This window comes from Hemitrygon akajei, chromosome 7 (genome assembly GCF_048418815.1).
Source record: "Hemitrygon akajei chromosome 7, sHemAka1.3, whole genome shotgun sequence".
Taxonomy (NCBI): domain Eukaryota; kingdom Metazoa; phylum Chordata; class Chondrichthyes; order Myliobatiformes; family Dasyatidae; genus Hemitrygon; species Hemitrygon akajei.
The window spans coordinates 168875856-168896938 of record NC_133130.1 but is presented as its reverse complement, the minus strand read 5'-3'; the positions used below and the strand labels follow the sequence as shown (position 1 = coordinate 168896938).

General features: G+C 42.5%; 1 protein-coding gene across 7 annotated transcripts in view; it reads left to right on the top strand.

The window, feature by feature from the left end:
• The window catches only part of dennd1a (DENN/MADD domain containing 1A), a 618210-nt gene that overhangs the window by 572810 nt on the left and 24317 nt on the right, over positions 1 to 21083 (top strand). The gene's annotated exons all lie outside the window — the stretch shown is intronic.

Here is a 21083-nt window from a genome sequence, read left to right as displayed (position 1 = left end):
TTGTTGCTGTATTTGCCACTTTACACATTTCAAGCCTCACTAAATGAGGCTGTTGAGTTAGTTATCATTTTCACAAAAATTTTGTTGTTGCATTTCATAGCCAACTCCTGTTTGGATATTTTCAGGGTGGAGATGTGGCCATTAGTAACCCTAACCACAGATTTGTTAAAGGTAGCAGGGCGGGTCAGTAAGGTGTTTGTAAGGATTTAGGGGAATAAATTCTTTATTAGTTGAGGCACAGAATCAGAGTCAAGTTTAATATCACTGGCAATGGTCGTGAAATTCATTAACTTTACAGCAGCAGTACAATGAAATACATGATAAGTAAATGTAGACAAAAATACTGAATTACAACAAGTTTATATATGTCTATTAAATAGCTAAGTTAAAAATAAGTAGTGCAAAAAAACAAATAAAAGAAGTAGTGAGGTAGTGTTCAACGTTCAATGTCTATTTACAAATCGAATGGCAGAGGGGAAGAAGCTGTTCCTGAATTGCTGAGTGTGTATCTTGAGGCTTCTGTACCTCCTTCCCAATGGTAACAATAAAAAGAGGGCATGTCCTGGATGGGTCCTTAATGATGGAGGTTAGGTCCTCAGAGATATTGACACCCAAGAATTTGAAATTGCTCACTCTCACTACTTCTGATCCCTCTATGAGAATTGGTTTGTGTTCCATTGTCTTAACCTTCCTGAAGTCCACAATCAGCTCTTTGATCTGGCTGATGTTGAGTGCAAGATAGTTGCTGTGACACCGTTCAGCTAAGTGGTATATCTGGATCCTGTACACCTTTTTGTCACCATCTGAAATTCTGCCAGTAATATTTGTATAATCAGCAAATTTGTAGAGAGCATTTGAGTTGTGTCTAGCCACACAGTCATGGGTGTAGAGAGAGTAGAACAGTGGGCTAAGCACACGTGCCCCTGTGGTGTGCCAGTGTTGATTGTCAGCGAGGTGGAGTTAGAAATATAGAAAACCTACAGCACAATACAGGCCCTTTGGCCCACAAAGCTGTGCCGAATGGCATTTCCAATCCGCACAGATTGTGGGCTTCTGGTAAGGACGTCGAGGGTCCAGTTGCACAGGGAGATATAGTGGTCTAGTCTCTGTAGCTTTCCAGTGATGACCTCAGGAATGATAGTGTTAAATGCTGAGCTATAGTCAATAAACAGCATCCCGACAGAGGCATTTGCATCGTCCAGGTGATCCAAGGCTGGGTGGAGAGCCATTTAGATCGCGTCTGCTGTAGACCTATTGTGGCAGTAGGCAAATTGCATGGGTCCAGGTCCTTCCTGCGACAGGTGTTGACTGTAGCCAAGACCACTGTTGACGTGAGTGCCACTGGGCGATGGTTATTAAGGCCTCTCACACTACACTTCTCGTTCATATCACAAAGGTGTCCATAAATTAGGCTTTCACAACCCAGGGAGGACCAGTATTCTCAAACCACTTGACAACTTAAATTGCCAGCACTTTGTTTAAGTGTTGAAATCTAATGATCACGTTAGCAGGAAAACTTGAAGTGCTTTACCAGGCGGGTACACCTGTACACAGATTACAGACTGCAGTGTTCGTATTCATTTCTAGAAAATAAAAGCAAGTATGTGATACTAAGGCTTTATGAGGCATTGGTCCAACTGCATTTGAAGTGCTATGAGTAGTTTTGGGCCTCTTATGTAAGAAAATTATATACTGGTATTGGAGAGGGTCCAGAAAAGATTCAAGTGTATTATTCCAGGAATTAAAGAGTTAACATATGAGCATGGCTCTGACCTGTATTCATTGGAGTACAGAAGTATGAGGGGTGGAACCTACCAGATATTGAAAGGCCTAGATATAGTGGTCGTGGAGAGGATGTTTGCTATAGTTAGGGGAATCCAGGACCAGAGGACACAGCCTCAGAATAGAAAGATGTCCCTTTAGAACAAAGATGAGGAGGAATTTCTTTAGTCAGTGAGTGGTGAATCTGCAGAATTCATTACCACAGATGGCTGTGGAGGCCAAGTCATTGGGTATGTTTAAAATGGTTCTCGATTATTCAGGGCATCGAAGGTTACAGGGAGAAGGCAGGGGAATGGGTTTCAGATGGATAATAAATCAGACATGATGGAATGGCGGAGCAGACTCAGTGGGCCAAAAGGCCTAATTCTGCTCCCATGTTTGGACCGTGGGAAGAAACTGAAGAACCTGGAAGAAACTCATGCGATCATGGAGAGAACATACCGACTCCTTTCCAGACCATGGCAGGAGTTGAACACTGATAGCTGACACTACAAATCGTTACACTACCATGCCTCCCTGGAACAAAAGTTGATGTGTAGCCGATGGTGGTGTCTCTGACTACCTGCTTCCCCTGTCCACCTCAATGTTACTGGTCAAACTTTAGGGAGGTGCAAAGTTTAGATGTGGTTTCAGCCTGATGGGAGATGTGTGGTCTTGGCAGGTATAAATCAGCACGTTATTGAAGAAGTTAGCCCAGCAGCATGTTCAACAGTAGCTTGTTTCACCGTGATTGAGAGCAGACCAGCATGGTTAGTCAAAATGGATCTATCCTGCATTTTGTGAACTCACCCTGCCAGATATGATTGTAGATGTGTAGAGTGTGAAGTATTAATGCTTTGTTAATTCTATTCTACCCCGTGCTATTAAGCCCTGTTAAATGTAGTGCTTTTCCGCCTATCGAGCGATCAAAGATCGGGTATCATCTTTATTCGCCAGTACATTTACATGTAGTAGGAATTTGCTGCGGTGTGTTGGCATAACATGCACATAAAACAACAATGTAATTATAAAAAAAGTACTCTTTATGATAATTTACTATATAATCAACTCTCATTCCACAACCTATGGACTCACATTCAAGGACTCTACATGTTCTCAGTATCATTTATTTACTTATCTACTTATTTTTTTTTGTATTTGCACAGTTTGTCTTCTTTGGGTCATCAGTTGTTTGTCAGACTTTTTGTGTAGTTTTTCAATGATCCTATTGCATTTCTTTGTTCTACCATGGACGCCTGCAAATAAATGAATCTCGGGATAGTATGTGGTGACATACACTCAGTCGCCACTTTATTAGGTACACCTGTGCATGTGCTTACTAATGCAAATACCTATCGCATGGCAGTAAGCACGCAGTCACGGTCAAGAGGTTCAGTTATTGTTCAGACGACATCAGAACGGGGAAGAAATGTGATCCAAGTGACTTGGAATGATTGATGGCGCCAGACAGGGTGGTTTGAGTATCTTAGAAACTGCGGATAACCTGGGATTTTTGCACTCAGCAGTCTCTAGAGTTTATAGCGAATGGTACAAGAAACAAAAGACTTCCATCGAGTGGCAGTTCTCTGGGTGAAAACGCCTGGTTAAGGAGAGAGGTCAGAGGAGAATGGTCAGACTGGTTCAGGCTGACAGCAAGACAACAGTAACTCAAATAACCAACATTGCAACAGTGAGCATCTCTGAACAGCCAACACATCGAATCTTGAAGTAGATGGGCTACAGCAGCGGCAGGCTATGAACATACAGAAATCCACTTCGCAGCCGCTTAGGCACCTCCCGTACCTAATAAAGTGGACACCGAGTGTAGATACATACTTTGATAATAAATTTACTATGAACTTTGAAAAATAGTTTAAAATGTGCTTAAATACATAAACATTAGCTTTTTTTTTACAATGTAAGCAGCTTTATAAGAAGCAGTTTGAAGTGTGCACAGTGCAGTGACTGAGGTAATAGATAGAGGGGGGTCGTTCAGTAATATAGTATTCATATTATTGTGTCTAAAACTGGTACATTTATTAACTCACCCACTGTTATTGAGAATTTGAAATGACAAGCTGCTAGGCAAAGTGGAATTGCCTGATGACTATTTTCGTATTAAGAGGTGTGAGCTTTTGCATATGTTGGGAAGACTTGGCGAGTTTGCCGGGGGAGAAAAGGCCTGTACACCCTCCCAGGTCCGAGCACTGTTGTCCAGCACATTCTCTCCCTTGAAAAATGACACCCAGAAAAAGAAAGCCAACTGTCAAGGTAACACACGCAATATGCTGGGGGAACTCAGCAGGTCAGGCAGCATCTGTGGAAGTAAATAGGCAGTGGACATTTCAGACCGAGACCCTCCTTCAGGACTGAGAGGGAAGGGGGAAGATACCAGAATAAAAAGCTGAGGGGAGCGGAAGAAGGGGTAATAGGTGAAGCCACAAACAAGAGAAAATCTGAAGATGCTGGAAATCCAAGCAACGCACACAAAAATACTGGAGGAACTCAGCAGGGCAAGCAGCACCTGTGGAAAAGGGGACAGTTGATGTTTCGGACCGAGAAGGGTCCATAGATGCTGTCTGGCCTAATAGGTGAAGCCAGGTGGGTGGGAAAGGAATCTTGAGGGAGAGGAGAGTGGACCATAGGAGAAAGAGAAAGAGGCGGGGACACAGGGAGAAGTAATAGGCAGGTGAGAAAAAGTTAAAGTTCAGAGTGGGGAATAGAGGAAGAGCAGATCAAGGTCACAATTTACTAAGAGTTCAAAATAAGTATTATCAAAATATGTATATGTCACCATATACTACCCTGCAGTTCATTTTCTTGTAGGCATTCACAATAGACAAAGAAATACAATAGAATCAATGAAAAACTACAAAGACTGACAAACAACTAATGTGCAAAAGACAAACTGCAACTACAAAAAATAGTAATAATTTGAACATGAACATAGAGCAAACACGAGGAAATCTGCAGATGCTGGAAATTCAAACAACACACACAAAATGCTGGTGGAACACAGCAGGCCAGGCAGCATCTATGGGAAGAAGTACAGTTGACGTTTTGGGCAGAGACCCTTCGTCAGGACTAACTGAAAGAAAAGTTAGTCCTGACGAAGGGTCTCGGCCCGAAACATCGACTGTACTTCTTCCTATAGATGCTGCCTGGCCTGCTGCATTCCACCAGCATTTTGTGTGTGTTATATGAACATAGACTCCTTGAAAATGAGTCCGTGGGTTGTGTTTAGTGGTCAGGTCACCCTTGAGGTGAGTGAAGTGATCCACACCAGTTCAGCAGCCTGATGATTGTAGCATAATAGTTATTCCTGAATGTTGTGGTTTTGCACTTAAGGCTCCTGTACCTCTTTCTTGATGGCAGCAGTGAGGAGAGAGTATGGTCTGGATGGTGGGTGTCCTTGATGATGGATGCTGCTTTCTTGTGACAGCACTCCTTATAGATATGCTCAATGGGCAAAGGGGGCTTTTCCTGTGACGGATAGGCACCACCTTGTAGGCTTTTCCATTCCTGGGCACTGCAGTTTTCCTGATTGCCCGACTTCAAGCTTTGGTGTAACTTTGTAATTCTTCTGTAGTGAGGGTAGAACTTCAGGTAAACCTGATCAGGCTGTACTGAACCAGTGTGGATAACTCCACTCACCTCAAAGCTGAACTGACTCCACAACCTCCAGACCAGGGGGTCCCAACCTTTCTTATGCCACAGACCAAGGAGTCTGTGCCCCCATATTGGGAACTCCTGCTGTAGACTCACTTTCAAGAGACTCTACAACTCATGTTCTCAGTATTTGCACAATCTGTCTTCTTTTGCACACTGGTTGTTTTTCAGTCTGTATTTGTGCGTAGCTTTTCACAAGAACTACTGTATTTCTTTATTTTCTGTAAATGCCTGCAAGAAAATGAATTTTAAGGTAATGTATGGAGACATACTGTATATGATAATAAATTTACTTTGACTTTGATGTTGGATTGACAAATTTGCATCCTATCTTGTACATTGTACATCTCCCATCATAAACCTTAATCCCAGATAAAATAAATTATTGCTGGATTTTGTATTCTCTAAATGTATACCTTCTTGTCTGGAATATAGAGAGTATTGTGTGTTTTCCTTGTGTGTTTTCAGTTAGAATATTTCTTCTCTTGTAAAGCCTGAAAAACAGTCTGTTGTTAATTGCTTTCGAGACCAGCATAAAGATGAACAGCGGTAAATGCTTCTGTAGTACTGTCACCAAATCCAGCATGTTTTTAACCTCCAGGAAGTTGTAAATTAGCACTGATCGGAAGGTAGGTCCATTAATGTTGCTCAGAGAGCGGTTGTGTCTGCTGTGGAACTTTACTGCCTCCTTGTGGAAATGGCAGGCAGTGCAGATCAGTTACAAGCAAAGCATTTAAATGTGATCCGGAGAATGGTCTCGGCCCAAACCATCGACTGTTTGTTCATTTATGTGGAGACGGCCTGACCTGCTGAGTTCCTCCAGCATTTTGTGTGTTTTGCAAGTTTAAATAACCGCTTAGTTTTATTATTCTTATTTAAAGATACAACACAGAACAGGCCCTTCCGGCCTATTGAGCATCTCTGCCCACCAATTAAACCCTAGCCTAATCATGGGACAAATTGCAATGTCCAATTAACCTTCTAATCAGTAGGTCTTTGAACTGTGGGAGGAGACCACAGCACTCGGAAAAAACCCCACACACTCACAGAAAGAAATGTACAAACTTGCTGACAAAGAATACCGGAATTGAACTCCGAGCTCTGACAACCTGAACTATAATAGTGTCACGCTACCGTGACATCACTGTGCTGCCATGGTGCAAATTTTTAGTTAGTTTCCAAGTTTTTATATTCTTCTTCTTGAGCCCTTAGCTCCCAGTGGAGCACAGGCCATCAATGTCCTCCCAGGTTGGAGTTTGTCAATGTTTCTGCAATCTATTGTGCAGGGGATTATCCTATAGAGCTTCACCCTGTTGGCCGGCCTTACCCATTTCTACCTCTTATGAAGGGGACGTAGGGTTGATCTTTGGGAGGTAAGATTTATATTAGGTAGGAATAAAAGTTTTTATCTGTAGGAGAGAAGTTAATGACATATGTATTTAAGACAAAGATGGCATTTCAATCCTGAGTATACAGTAACCCCAGTGACGGTAGTTATTTTCAGTACTCTACGGTTTATAATACAATGCTGCCATTCTACATTTGACACATGCCGTGTCAGGGCCTTCGTTTTGCATTCCTGTATCTGCAGTCCGTGCACACACGATGATTATGCATAAGGAATTGGTGAATGCTGGGTTATATATTGATAGTAACCTTCTAATAATTTATTTCATGTAGCTCTTTAATTTGTCAGTGAGAACGTTCTTCTCTAAGGTTTTGTCGTATTTTTAATTAGGACTGAGCATTCACCTCTACTGCACAGGTCAGGTAATTTATAATTGAATTCCTTTAGAAAATTTACATCTTTTATTAACCAATTTTTGTATTACTTGTATATAAAGCTATATGGACATCATTAATATTTTGCAAACAATTCACCACTTGGAATATATATGAGTTGAGGAGAGCTGACTGACTCCTCTGAGACGAGATGCTGTAGAGGTTAATGCATTCAGTGTGTAAATTTTTTTTAAGTAATGCGTTTCAATTTACTGTTTAATTTTACTTTCCGCAGCAGTGCTAAGAATATGTGAGGCTAATTTTTTTTCTCTGTCGCCGTTATAAAGAATAATGAAAAGTGATAGTGTTAAAGCGGTTGTCCGCTCTTGGTCGCTTGTTATAGGATCAGACACTTTGTTTCAGGTCTCCAAGCGCAAATGTTGCATTTTCAAACATTAAGGCATTGTACCTGGCCTCCCAAGGTGTAGCGCTTGGAAGTGTGGGGTGCTGCAGTAGTGTAGTAATTAGCACAAAGCTATTACAGCTTGGAGCGTCAGAGTTTGCAGTTCAGTTCTGCTGTCCTCAGTAAGAAATTTGTACATCCTACCCATGAGCTTCTAGGGCAGGGGTTCCCAGCTTTTTTCATGCCATGGACCAATACCATTAAGCAAGGGATCTGTGGACCCCGGGTTGGGAATCCCCATTCTCGGTGCTCCGATTTCCTCCCACGGCCCAAAGGAGTTCGGGTTAGTAGGTTAACTGGTCATTGTAAGTTGTTCTACGATTAGGTTGGGGTTAAATTGGTGTGTTGCTGGGTGGAAGGGCCTGTTCCGCGCTGTATCTCTAAATAAACAAAAATGTATTGAGCAGAAGGCACCAAGTCATTCAGTCTGACCAAGGAAGACAAAAATGTAAATTAGCAAATCAATTCAGTTATTAATAATAAGCTGAAGCCCAGTCTCCTACCCTTTTATTTATTCAGAGATACAGCACAGTAACAGGCCCTTCTAGCCCAATGAGTCTGCAAAGCCCATTGCACCCTCGTGACCAAATAACCTACTAACCCGTACATCTTTGGACTGTGGGAGGAAACCGGAGCACCCGGAGGAAACCCACACATTCATAAGGAAAATGGACAAATTCCTTACAGACAGTGGCAGGAATGCCTTCTCCTTGTAATCTGTGGCGCCCTCACTAATCAAGAACCTATCAACTTCCACTTTAAATATAACCAATGACTTGGTCTTCACAGTCATCTGGGGCTATGAATTCCACAGATTCACCACCCTCTGGCTATAGAAATTCCTCCCCATCTCTGTATTCTGAGACTATGCCCTCTTTCTTCCAATCGCGGCCTGATGCTGGCTCTCTAAAGCTTTACGCAAACTGCTGCACTACTAGCCCGCCCTGTTGGGGTCCTGTCTTGTCAGGCAATCTAGAAGAACAGTGGTGCAGAGTAAATGAATGATAAGTGGTAACTTGAGTTACTCTGTCTGTAAACTGCAAGTGATCTCTGAAATGATCAAATAAATAAATTCATTTCTGTTTCTGACTGTTGAATTAGCCGACAAAAAGCGAGGTTGTAAGGTCAGTGCGGGAAAAACTCAGTCTGTCACAGGAAATTGCTCCCCACCATCGAGCACGTCTACAAGGAAAGCAGCATCATCGTCAAGGGCATGCTGTCTTCTCAATACTGCCATTGACAAGGAGATATAAGAACCTTAGTTCCCTCACCACCAGGTTCAGGAACAGTTATTACCCCTCAAACATCAGGGCCCTGAATCAGCACAGATAATCACTCACCTCGGCACTGAACTGATTCCACAACATACAGATTCACTTTCAAGGACTATACAACTCATACTCCCAATGTTATTTATTTATTATTATTTTGTATTTGCACAATTCGTCTTCTTTCAGTACATCAGTTGTCCGTCTTTGTGTGCAGCTTTTCATTGATTCCATTCTCTTTCTTTGTACTTACTGAGAATGCCGACAAGAAAATGAATCTCAGGGTAGTATATGGTGATGTATAGCTACTTTGATAACAAAGTTACTTTGAGCTTGATGTGTTGATTGCACGGGTTCGAAAGCCCATCGATGTGAAGATGTGCTTTTGCGAGGAGTGTCTTCTGCTGCACGCTGTTCTGCTATGTTGCTATTGGGAACGCGAGATGTAATCAGTAAAGTGAGGCACACTGGGATGCCACACGGCACCAGCTCGTGCATCCGATTGTTCATATTGCACGCTGGCAGTTTTGGAAGCTAGCCACTTCCACAGAGGGAGAGCAGACATCAACACACTGCGCTGTGACAAATCACACAATGGTGTTGGCAAAGCTCAATGTTTGAAGCCTCTCCTCAGCCAGGGGAATCCTGAAGGAAGCACAGGGGAATTAAAACAACTTCCAGCTCAGTTAACCTGCCCTATAAATATAAGAGATTCTGCAGACACTGGAAATCCAGAGTAACACATACAAAATGCTGGAGGAACTCAGCAGGTAAAGCAATAACTATGGAAATGAATAAACAGCGTTTCAAGCCAAGAACCCACATTGCTTGCTTATAATCAAAGTTTGGCTAACTTTGTACTGATGAAGGATCTCAGCCTGAAACTGTTCATTCTCCTCCATAGACGCTGCCTGGACTGCTGAGTTTCTCCAGCATCTTGAGTGTGTTGCTCTGCATTTCCAGCATCTGCAGAACGTCAGGCAGCATCTATGAAAAAAAAGTACAGACAATGTTTCGGGCTGAGATCCTTCGACAGGACTGAACGAAGGGTCGTGGCCCGAAATGTTGACTGTACTTTTTTCCCATAAATGCTGCCTGGCCTGCCGAGTTCTGACAGCATTTTGTGTGTGTTGCTTGGATTTCCAGCATCAGCAGATTTTCTCTTATTTGTGATCTGCAGAATGTCTTGTGTTTATATTTGTATCTCATTCTTGACAAGTCCATTAGGGAAAAAAATGAATTTTAAAAAACACTTGGATCATTCTTTTATATTCTCTCTTCCCTCAGGCAATTAATCTGATCAGCCATTCTAGTTAGTCACCACACCCCTTTCTATTACCCCCATCACTGCACTGCCTATAAACACTTTAAACCACTTTTCATAATGCTGTTGACATTGTAAAATATGTTGGTATTTATGGATTTATGCACATTTTATTCCATATCCACACTTTAACCTCTCACTTACTTTCATATAATTCTGTAATTTTCCTAATTGTTGTTTTTTGTTGCACCCTGACCACCACACCACAGCAAATTCCTAATCCATGGAAATGTTTATGACAAATAGGGTAAGTTCCTATAGTGGGTGAGTCTAGGACCGGAGAGCACTGCCTCAGAATAGAAGGATATCCCTGTAAAACAGGGGTCCCCAATCATTTTAATGCCATGGACCCCTGCCATTAACTGAGGGTCCAGGTTGGGAACCCCTGCATTAGAATAGAGCTGAGGAGAAATTTCTTTAACCAGAGGGTGGTGATTCTGTGGAATTCATTGCCACAGACAGCTGTGGGGGCCCGGTCATTGGGTATATTTAAGGCAGAGGTTGATGAGTTCTTGATTAGTCAGGCTACAGGGAGAAGGCAGGGGAATGGGGTTGAGAGGGATCATAAATCAGCCATGATTTAATGATGAAGCACACCTGACGAGCCAAATGGCCTCATTCTGCTGCTCTGTCTTATGGAGTAAAGTTGATCCTTAGTCCTTATTCTCTAATTTATTCTTTGGAAAATGAATTTTTTAAAAAAGTACTGGAAATCACTCATCTTCATATTCCCTGATTTTTAAAATGTTTGAGTTAAATATTTAAAAAAGAAGATGCTATAATTTCTCTCCTGTTGTGGTACTATCACTGAAAATCTCAATTCTTTTATCATCAGTCAAGAACAATTTAAATCAAATAATGAGTTGCTGATAATTAAAGTGTATTTAATGTGAAAATGCGTTGTACTAATTTTAAGTTTAGAATTTGTCACTGGGCACACCCTATCTCCACTAGAATAAAGAAAACTGGATTTTGAGTGCGTTTTGCGCCCGCTTTGTACATTGGAAATTCAGATAAGACATTATCTTAGCAGAATTAGGCCATTCTGTCCATGGTGTTTGCTCAGATAGATTGAGTCCTGAGGGAACCTGCCTGACGTGGCACGTTGGAACCCTGTTCTGGAGCAGACCCTCTTCACCTTCACCAGCCCAGTCAAACAGGACAATACTCCGTTTTCTATTTCAGCTGCTCTACGTATCAGCTGGAAAATATCAAGGCAGTCTAGTTCAAGACCAGATCTGCTCTTCTGCAGATCTCAGATCTTCTGATCAGAGCCACCCCAAGCCGAACATTTTGTCTCTCGTGAATTTTGATCCTATTACAGGGAGTAGAACTTTTGAGAGGGGTGCTGTTCCTCGTCTCTGTAACTGGGCACTTGCGGGATGTTCTGACATAAAGGAGGAAGGTTGCATGGAGTCTGTATCAGAAGATAGATTCATTTATTTATCACGTGTACGTGAAAGCACGGTAACATAATGTTTAGCACATTGCCCTGTCTGTAAGGAGTTTGTACATTCCCCCTATGATTTCCTCCTGATGCCCCAGTTTTCTCCCACATTCCAAAGAAGTACGAGTTATTAGGTTAATTGGTCACATGGGTGTAATTGGGCAGTGGGGGCCGGAAGGGCCTGTTACCGTGTTGTATCTATAAATGAAATAATATCAAATTAAATTAAAAAACATACAGTCAAATGCATTGTTTGCATTAACAACCAGACTGTGGGCAGCCCACAAGTCTTGCCACACACTCCAGAGCCTGCATATCATGCCCACAATGCTTAGCAGAGCAACACAACCAACCGCAACAGCAGCTGAACAAGTCCCTATCCCACATTCTCCCCTCCACCTACTCACACGCCTATGGACCGGCCTCCAAACCCAGGATAAGTCTTGAGAGCCCTTGGCCCCGGAATCTCAGAGTTGCAGATGTTGGGCTTCTGACTTCCGGAAATACCAACCCAGAGGCTTTGACCTTCGAGTCGCGACCTCTGGACTTAGGTCTTCAACGTTCGGGTTTCGATTTCTAGTATTGACTGTAGAACTCACCGATCACAAGACTTTGAACTCCAGTCCTTGTCAACTAGGCTTCCATTGACCTCCGACCCCGGGACTCACCAACCTTCATTCACTCTTTGAGCCATTATCTTTTCCACAAAAGAATTATACGCCCTAATACATTATTCAAGTCTAAACTACTTCAAAGTTCAAGGTAAATTTATTATCAAATAAATAAGCTATAAATAGCAAAAACATGAGATGAAGAATCCTTGAAAGTGAGTGCTTAGGTTGTGGGAGCAGTTCAGTGATAGGGTGAGTGAAATTCTCCGCTCTGGTTCAAGAGCCTGATGGTTGAGGGGTTATAACTATTTCTGGTGATATGAGGCCAGAGGCTCCTGTACCTTCTTCCTGATGGTTGCAGCAAGAAGAGAGCATGGCCTGATTGGTGGGGGTTCATGATGATGGACCTGCAGAATAGCTTGCTATTATGTTTAAATATGTTTTCTGCCTTTGTTCTAAATATTACAGTGCAAGACTCCTTCATTAAACATAAAAGTCCCTGTTTTTCTTACTAGTGTTAATTTTTTGCATGGAACTTGGTTTGTCTCTATGAATTCCTTGATCAAAATTCACTGGGAATTTTAATCCGTTCTGACAGAAAATGAACCCTCAAGATGTGGTCTGTCCTCATTAGAATAAACCCACACCATCAGAAGCTCTGAAGCGAGACGTAGTGTATGTAGGGCTGAATTTGTTACACGATACTTAACAAGGAACAGCCTCTGCTGTCATTGTTGTCACAAGCAAACAGTAACAGAGGACAACAGAAGACATGATAACTAGACGTTAAAATATTGAGGAGAAGTCATCCGCATTGTAGCTTAGCCCGGGGATTAGGAGGCAAAGCTTGCACAGTCATGCGGTGATCGGTGGCGTGTATCGCTGAGATAGACAGAAAAAATCTCCTTTTGTGTTAGCGGTGGATGTTTTCTGTGTACCAACACTCGCTGTGACCTGCCTTTCTGCAGACAGCCTCCTCAGTGTGAATTCCAAGCAGGTAGCGGGTGGTAGACGTCAGAATTGCTCACTGAATCAGATTAATTAGGAATGCTGGGCGTTTTGCTGAGAATATAATTCCAGGAGCTTGAAATTCAAAAGAAGCAAGGAATTAAAAGAAAACATTTTTCTTTTTAACATCTCTGTGTGACCCTGCAGGGAATTGCATTCCCAAAACATCAATAATATTCGGAACATATTTGCACATTATTCAAGAATATTCAATATTCAAGATTGTTTAATGTCATTTGCAGTACACAGTTGTAAGGAACAAAATAATTGTTACTCTGGCTCAGATGCAGCTCAAAAAACACAATAAGATAAAGAACATAATATTAAAAAATGCACTAAATATAAATACATAAGATAGCTTATATACATTTATTGTATGTCCATAAAGTGATGCTAAACATAGGTGTGTCTGTACATAAGGTGACTCTGACAGGAAATGATAAAGTAGCAGTGGTTGTGGGTGTGGAGGAGTGGGTTTGTTGGTCGAGGTGTTGATCAGCCTTACTGCTTGGGGAAAGTAACTGTTTTTGAGTCTGGTGGTCCTGATGTGGATGCTATGTAGCCTCCTCCCTGATGGGAGTGGGACAAACAGTCCATGAGCAGGGTGGGTGGGATCCTTCATGATATTACTGGCTGGATGAAAATGTGCAAGACTTTGCTATTCTCTCCTGAAATGTATGCGATCAATCTGAACACATTTAATATTGACTGTTCCCTAACGTCTGACTGTGTAGACCTCTGTCTACAAAACAACACAGAAATAAATCTGTTAGCGTAATAATGCATTGTAGCCAGTGAAAGGTTTGGAATTCATGCAGTGCAGAATCACCTGTGAACACTGAAATTGAATGCTAATAATAATTTTGAAGGTAAAACGTTGATAAACTTCTAAAGATGCACAGCGCAAAGTATCCTAACTGGTTTAATCATGGTCTGATATGCCCGGGAGTAAAGCACCTACTAGAAGTGGTGGCCACAGCCCAGTCCATCACACGCAAATCCCTCCCTACAACTGACAACATCTACAAGGGACATTGCCACAGTAAAACAGCATCCATCATCCAGGACCCCCACCATCCAGGCAATGCTCTCTTCTCGTTACTACCATTGGGCAGGAGGTGCAGGAGCCCTAGGTCAAACACCACCAGATTCAGGTGCAGTTATTACCTTACAACCATCAGGCTCCTGAACCAGTGTGGACAACTTCACTCACTACTTCTGATTTTATACCTGCCCTAAACTGGAGTCACCTGGCCGGGGGTCCCAACAGGTACCCAGTGTCTGGTGTCACGTTCAAAACTAACTGGCAGATGAGATGAGTTATGGTCAGGAAATAACCCCAGCTGGGGTCATGTGACAGGAGAGCTTCCCACTGCTGGGGTACTGTGGCACACTGTCCCTGGAAGCTGCATGGTGGCTCAGTAACTGAAATACTCCCACGCCCATAGCCCTTGTTGCCTCGCAGCTGAAATTTTCTTTCATATACAATTGATACAAAGTGCAGCACAGTTTTCAAATAAAGGAAACATTACTGTGGCGCCAGGTATAAGATGTGTTTCACAGGTGAATCCATTAGGGTTGTTTATCTGCTGCTTCTCGTGCGATCTCCTCTACTTCATTGAGACTCGACACAGACTGGGATACTGCTTTATCAGACACCTTCACTCCACCAGCCCTAACAGCCAGGATCTCCTTATGGCCACCCATTTGCATTCCCACACTGATGTTTCCTTCACTTTCACAGCAAGCCAGAGGCAGAGTGGAGGAGGAATGCCTCATATTCTGTCTCGGTTAAGCTTCAACAGCATCAACATCAAACTTTTATCATTTCCAGTAACCATTCCTCTGTGTCTCCCTTCCCTTTGTTCTCCCTTATCCCTGTGTCCCCTTTACCTCTTCCCTTTGCCCTCTCCTGCCTTCATGACCTGCCCATCACAAACACCTTCTCTGGTTCCCCACCTCTTTCCCTTTATTCCATGATATACTGTCCTTCCCATCAGGTTTAATCTTTTTCTGCCTTTTTCCTCTTCCACCTGTCACCATCCAGGTTCTCAAATCATTCTCACTTTCCACCACCTACAGTACTGTGCAAATGTCTCGGGCACATGTATATAGCCAGGGTGCCTAAGGTGTCTGCACAGTACTGTATTTCTCAACTTGCAGCACTGGCACCGAGTTGTAAATCTGGATGGAGCAAAGGATTTTGGAAATGGCTAAGATGGAGAGGGGTGCGGGACCAGTGATAGGGAAGGAATGCCGGGTGTGAGGTGTGGTTCGAGTGCAGACACACCCAGCTCTGAGACCACAGGCAAGGTTACTTGATTCCAAACAATTGGTTTATTGATAACTACAGAATATCTCTCTGGTGCTTCCCACTTCCTCCCTTCTCCCTTCCCCTTTTTCCAACCACGATTCCACTCTCACTCCACAATAGAGATCCATATCAGGGTCAGTTTTATCATCACTCACATATGTCATGAATTTTTTTTTTGTAGCAGTACAACGCAATATGTAAAATTACTACAGTACAATGCAAAAGACTTTGGCACCCTAGCTATGTATGTATGTGTCGCAGACTTTTTGCACATTACTCAACCTTCCCTTAATCTGGATTCACCTACGACCCACCAGCTCATGCTTCTCCCCTTCCAACCCTTTTATTCTGGCTTCTGCCCCTTCCTTGCAGCCTTGATAAAAGGCCTCAGCCCAAACCATCAACGCTTTACTCTTCTCCATAGATGCTGCCTGACCTGCTGAGTTCCTCCAGCGTTTTGTGTGTGGTGTGTAAGATGTGTTCTGTTGATTTACCGAGCCCAGCAGGTGGAGTTACAGCGAAGGGCAGCAATGTCCCTGCTGCCTGTTTGAGTCCTTGCACTGTTAGTCTGGTTTCTGTCAGTGTTGTGGTGGGCATTGAGGAGAGTCACTGCAGGAAACCTACAACAGGGATTGGGGCTCAGTTGCCTCAAACATCACTGCTGTGACCAATCAACAGAGAAACTAGCAATCAAGTCTAGTTTATTGTCATATGCATAATTACGGATACAGTGCAAATAAAACTTGCTCTCAGCACATCAGACAGTAGGCAGAGACAACACACTAAATATAAATGATACACTGTTCAATCTTTGTTTAATTTCTGATCCTTAGGGTTCTTCCAGGATTCAGAAATGGAGAGCAGTCTTAATTCCAAGATTTCAGTGTATTCTAGAGTACCAACAAACATATAAATACTCAGCAAAGAGCTGAGAAGCAATGCTAAGAGGGAATTAATGCTAAAGGGCGTAAGACAAAGGAATACAAGATGATGCTTCTGAAAAATCTATCACTTTTATAGATAAGATGAAGAAAATTCCTTAGATAGTGATAAATTAGTTAATAGGCTACATACTAAAACAATTACATCAAGTGGGTAAGGTACAAATCTTATAAAAAGTATTATTTGAAAAAAACAATGGTTTCCAACAATAAATTATACGTAAAATTACGTTGACATCACAGTAGGAAAAAAAAAGACTATGGAAAAACAAGACCGTAGTGCAAACAAAGGATGCTATCGAGGATCATTTTTATTCACCAGATACATTTATTAGGAATTTGCTGTGTGTGTTGGTCAGAGCATTCCATCCAACAAGTGAAAGGTAACTCCATAGAAGTCAAAGACCGTAGCATGAGAACAAAGGGGAACAGATTGGATATCCATTCTGCAGATTTTGTAGCCTCACTTAGAGCAAGTTACTGCAGAACAAGAAAATATTTTCACTTTGGGTAATGGGGCTAAGTACGTATATAAGTAATTTTTCACTTCATGCATCTGAATCTGGTAGAATTCAATGTTCAAAGTAGGTTTATTATTGAAGTATGTTTGTCACTGTATACTACCCGCGCCTGAACAAAGACTGACAAACAACCAATGTGAAAAAGAAGAGAAGCTGTGTAAATACAAAAATATAAATAAATAATATTGAGAACACAAGTTGTCGTGTCCTTGAAAGTGAATCCACAGACCATAAGACATAGGAGCAGAATTAGGCCATTCAGCCCATTGATTTTGCTCCACCTTTTCATCATGGTTGATCACAGAACCCACTCATCCCCATATACCTGCCTTCTCACCATATCCCTTGGTGCCCTGAACTATCAGGAAACTTATCAACTTACACTTTGAATATACCCACGAACTTGGCCTCCACTGCAATCTGTGGTTCACTGCTCTTCAACTAAAAAGAAATTTCTCCTTACTTCTGTTCTAAAAGGTCACCCCTCAATTTTGAGGCTTTGCCCTCTAGTTCTAGATACCCCCACCAGAGGAAACATCCTCTCCACGTGCACCCTATCTAGTCCTGTCAACATTCAGTAGGTTTCAATGAGATCCCCACGCATTCTTCAAAATTCCAGTGAGTACAGGCCCAAAGCTGCCAAAACGCTGCTCATATGTTAATCCCCTTCATTCCCAGTATCATCCTTGTGAATCTGCTCTGGACTCTCTCTGAAGACAATACATCCTTTCTGAAATAAGGGGCCTAAAACTGTTGACAATACTCCAAGTGCAGCCTGATCAGTGTCTTATAAAGCTTCAGCATTATCTCCTTGTTTTTATATTCTATTCCCCTTGAAATAAATGCCAATATTGCATTTGGCTTCTTTACCACAGACTCAACATGAAAATTAACCTTCTAGGAGTCTTGCACGAGGACTCCTCTAAGTCCCTATCAAAATCATTGGCAAACAATGTGAAAAGTCATGATCCCAATACTAACCCCTGAGGAACACCACTGGTCAGTGGCAGCCAACCAGAAAAGGCCTCCTTTTATTCCCACTCACTGCCTCCTGCCTGTCAGCCATTCCTCTATCCATGCCAGTATCTTCCCTGTAGCGCCACAGGATTTTATCTTGTTAAGCAGCCTCATGTGAGGCACTCTTATCAAATACCTTCTGTGAATCTAAGTAAATGACATCCACTGCCTCTCCTTTGTCCACCTTGCATGTTACTTGCTCGAAAAATTCTAACAGGTTTGTTAGGCAAGATTTCCCTTTACAGCAACCATGCTCTGATTTATTTTATCATTAGTTTCCAAGTACCTGGAAACCTCATCCTTAATAATGGACTCCATCACTTTCCCAACCACTGAGGTTAGGCTAACTGGCCTATAGTTTACTCTCTTTTGTCGTCCTCCCTTCTTGAAGAGTGGAGTGACATTTGCAATTTTCCAGTCCTTCAGGACCATGCCAGAATCAAGTGATTCTTGAAAGATCATAACCAATGTATCTGTTATCTCTTCAGCAAACTCTTTCAGGACTCTGGGATGTAGTCCATCTGGGTCGGATGACTTATCGATCTTAAGACATTTCAGTTTACCTGGAACATTTTCCTTTGTAATAGCTGTTCCCTGACACTCACGGACCACTGACATACATCTAGTGTCTTCCACAGTAAAGACTGAAGCAAAGTACTTATTAAGTTCATCTGCCATTTCTTTGTCCTCCGTTGTTACCTCAACAGCGTTATTTTTCAGTGGTCCAATATCAACTCTCACCTCCCTTTTACTCTTTACATAACTGAAAAAAATTTTAGTATCCTGCTTTACATTGCCAGCTAGTTTGCCCTCACATTTCATCTATTCCCTTCTTATAGCTTTTCTAGTTGCCTTTTGTTGGATTTTAAAAGCTTCCCAATCATCCAACGTCCCACTCACTTTTACTATCTTATATGGCCTTTCCTTGGCTTTTATGCAGTCCTTAACTTAAGCCATAGTTGCCCAGCTCTGCCATTTGAGAACTTCTGTGGGACATATCTATCCTGCGCCTTGTGAATTATTCCCAGAGATTTCAGCCACCTCTGTTCTGCCATCATCCTGCCAGTAACCCCCTCCAAATCCACCTGGGAAGCTCCTCGCTCATGCCTCTGTAATTCTCTTTATTCCATTGCGATACTGATACGTGTGAGTTATGCTTCTCACTCTTAAATTGCAGTATGAATTCAATCATATTATGATCACTGCCTCCCAAGGGTTCCTTTACATTAAGCTCCCTAATAAGATCAGGGTTATTACTCAATACCCAATCTAAGATAGCCCTTCCCCTTGTGGGGTCGAGCACAAGCTGCTTGAAGACTGCACCTTCAGTTCTGCATTCTTTGCCCTTTTGAATTTTGCCTCTGGTACAATTTAACTCTTTACTCTGTCTGCATTTGTACTCAATCATCGTCTTGTCCTTCCTTACATTCATGTTACACCCATTATCTATTTGTAAACCTGCTGGCTCATCCTCAGCTCTATCGTACTGGTTCCCACCCCCCTGCCATATTAGTTTAAACCATTCCCAAAATCTCTAGCAAACCTGTTCGCAGGCATATTGGTCCCCCTCGGATTCAAGTGCAACCGGCCCCTTTTGTACAGGTCACAACTGCCTCAGAAGAGGTCCCAATGAATCAGAAATCTGAATCCCTGCCCCCTGCTCCAAATCTTCAGCCACACATTTATCTGCCACTTCATTCTATTCCTATCTACACTGTCGAGTGGCGTAGGCAGCAATCCTGAGATGACTATCCTTGACGTCCTGCTTGTCAGCTTCCTTCATAACTCCCTGTATGCTGTTTTCAGGACCTCCTCTCTGTCGCTGACCACTGGCTGCTCACCCTCCCTTTTCAGGACATTGTTGATGCATTGAGAAACATCACAAATCCTTGCACCTGGGAGGCAAACTTCCATCTGTATTTCCTTTTTGTATCTACAGAACTACCTAAGTGTTCCCCCTAGCTATAGAGTTCCCTATTACTGCTGCCATCCTCTTCAGTATCCTGCCCTTCCTAGCCACAGGGCCAGACTCAGTGCCAGAGACATGACTACTGTTACTCCCCCCAGGTAGGTCGTCCCTCCCCAACAGTATTTTTGAAGGGGTCAGCCACAGGGGTGCTCTCCGCTATCTGATGTTCTCCCTCTCCTCTCTTGACAGTCGCCTGTTTATCTCCATTTATCTGTCTCCTGTAGCCTTGGGGTGACTACCGCCCTGTAGCTCCTGTCTATCACCACTTCACTTTCCCTAACAAGCCAAAGGTCATCAAGCTGTAACTCCAGTCTCTAAGAGCCTGCACCTCGATGCACCTGGTGCGGATGTGGCCATCCGGGAGGCTGGAAGTCTCCTGGACACCCCATATCTGACACCCAGAACAGAACACTGGCTCTGCAGACATACCCCCTATTCTCCGAAGAGTTAATTCAGAAAAAAAGAAATAAGAAATAAAGAATGAACTTCCCTACTTGCCTCCGCCTGTTCTTGCCGGAGCCTTACTACTCTGACTCAAACTATTCCAGTGATGACTGCTCTGTTAGATGATACTTCTCTTTTATTGAGACTGGGTCTTTAAAACTCTTCAGTGGACCTGCATGGGGACACTTCTGTTGCATCTGTGCTGTACTCCAATCAAAATCCATAGGTTGTGGAATTAGTTCCACGTTAATGTGAGTGAAGTTATTACCCTGGTTCAGGGGTCTGATGGTTGAAGGCTCATAACCATTCCTGAAACTGATGGTGTGAGACCTAAAGCAGTGAGAAGAGGGCATGGTCTGGATAGTGAGGGTCTTTGATAATGGCTGTTTACCTAAGAATAATATCTGTTATTCATCCATAGGTGAATGTGAGCTATGATGTACATTGTGGTTAAGTACTAATCAATCAGTTCAATAACTTGGCAAATTAACTTTTTCAAAGTCCTATAGGTAGAATAATATTAATAATATTTTGCAATCAATTCATGGAGTTTGGGTCACATTTGTTGAACGTAGTGAATTGCTCTTGGAGTAAGTAGGCTTCA